The sequence below is a fragment of the Oratosquilla oratoria genome, chromosome 15, assembly GCF_046742065.1.
Source record: "Oratosquilla oratoria isolate Oo_2021 chromosome 15, ASM4674206v1, whole genome shotgun sequence".
NCBI lineage: Eukaryota > Metazoa > Arthropoda > Malacostraca > Stomatopoda > Squillidae > Oratosquilla > Oratosquilla oratoria.
In genome coordinates, this window is record NC_134791.1 from 48,072,504 (window position 1) to 48,074,750 (window position 2,247).

Genomic DNA, 2,247 nt, shown 5'->3' on the forward strand with positions numbered 1-2,247 from the left:
GAGAATAGGTCATAAAAGTGTAGACGAGGAAAAAATGAGGCAGTGGTAAGAATAGAGACGGGGTTGACAATAGGGAGTCTAGGAGGGACGTGAATGAGCAGAGGAAGGGAAGGGACAAGGGCGTAAGGGTGACATAGAAGTTCTGTGAGGATTGGAATCAAACCCACAATAAAATGATGGGAAGAGGTAAGATTAAAACACACGCATGCACGCACACATTCTCGATCGGATAGGACGTAGGTGTTCTAGAAAAGAAAAGCAAAGAAGTTGAAGAAAAATATATCGTAGGAGCTTGAATACCTATTGTGATATACAAGAACCTATAGTGTAAGGTTCCAGAGGTACAGAAGGTGAAAGGTGATAAAAAATTGTCGGTAGTAAGAAAATTAAAAATGGAAATAGAAATGTGAAGATTGGAGTGGAAGGATGAAAATGTAAACATAGAGTGGGCAACTGCGACAAGAAATTACTTACCACAGGAACAGATTTTTTCTGGTCTTGAACTTGAAAATATTGAAAGTAAAAGTGAAAATAGAAATCATCTTAAAAAATTATTGATAGTACAAGAAATAGAAAAGCAGATGGATAAAATAGATCAACTTAATATAAATAAGCAAGTGATCATCCAAAAACAAAGGAGGATAAGGCAAAGTTAGATAGATTGAATAAGAATGACAGTATAGCAAAGTCGAGACGGGAGGAATATTTATTTGTTTTTTGGACTACAGTTTACCAGCGCTTCTATCCCAAAGGATGTTCATGGAATTATAAAGAAACAGAGAAGGTATAATAAGGTTATAATAAGAAAAAAGTTTATCTAATAGAAACTATGAAAAGGGTAAAAAAACTAACAAACAATATGAACAAATGTAACCAAAAGATTAAAGAAATATAGTTTTAAGGTAGAAAGAAGATCGTATCATATAAAAAATACAAATAAAGAGTGACAATTAGTAAAAGTCAATGAGTTAGTATCAATAGTAAAGGAAGGTTAGATAACATCCTATGGTAAATGATATACCTAGAAATAGAGATACAACATAAAATTAATTGCAAATACAAGAAAATATAAAGAAACATATTAATAAAGGTAAACAAAAATGGAAGTAACAGGGGATAAATCTTTATTGGCGAGTGATAGACCAAAACTGTGGAAGTCATATTAAAGAAAAAGAACAGATGGAAAGAGGGAAAAGGAAAAAGAATGTCAAGCTAGAGATAGGATAGTATCGGCCACATTAGAAACTAGTGATTATTTGAAAAATAAAGGCCTACATACAATGTCTGTTGGCGCGACAAAACTAAGATATTCAAATAGGAGATGGAAAATACAGTTTATAGAAAAGAGGTGGAAGGAGGTGAAATTGGAGATAAGATGAAAGCATAAAAAACATAAAGGGTAGAGAATGTATGATGGAGAGGAGGAAATAATGACCATAAGTTTACTTATTGCAGTGACATATTTCCCCTAAAGTACAAGCGTTTGAAACGAGGTCGAATATCAGGAAATATTAGTAGATAAGGAAGTTAGAATATCTACTTGAAGTGAGCCCACTTGAATAGATCAAAGACTGGATGAAGAATTTAGTAGTGAAGGCAGTTGTGAAGGAATGGATGTTAAATTATTGCGGAGTAACTAGTGGAGTCCCACAGGGTTCGATGTTGGCACGATCTACATGACGGATGTAAAAAAACTACTCTAGCCTTTTGCTGACGGTAACAAAAATCTTGAAAACAACAAAAGACTAAGAAGACTACATTTTTCTGCAGGATTATTTGTATAAGTTGTACGAGTGGAGCCAGAGGTGAAAAATTAATTTGATTGGTAAAAATTCATAATACTGGGAATGCGTAAAAGTAAGGAAAGGCTCCTATGAAATCACAGCATAGAAAGTGAAGTAATTACAAAACGGTGGATGAAAAGAACCTGGAAGTGCTGCTAATGAAAATTGCTCACTAGGAAATCATGTTAGGAAGATTAATGGGAAATATATATTTATATAGATTAATGACGAACATCAGTGTCATTTCATTACATGGAGGAGATGATAAAAAATAGTAAAATCCAGATTCATCCCAGATGCACTCGTGTGGCCTACAGATAAACTATAGATAGCTAAAGAGAAGGAGAGAGAGAGAGAGAGAGAGAGAGAGAGAGAGAGAGAGAGAGAGAGAGAGAGAGAGAGAGAGAGAGAGAGAGAGTAAGAGAGATGCCAGAACATACAGAGGAAAACTATACATACCGAA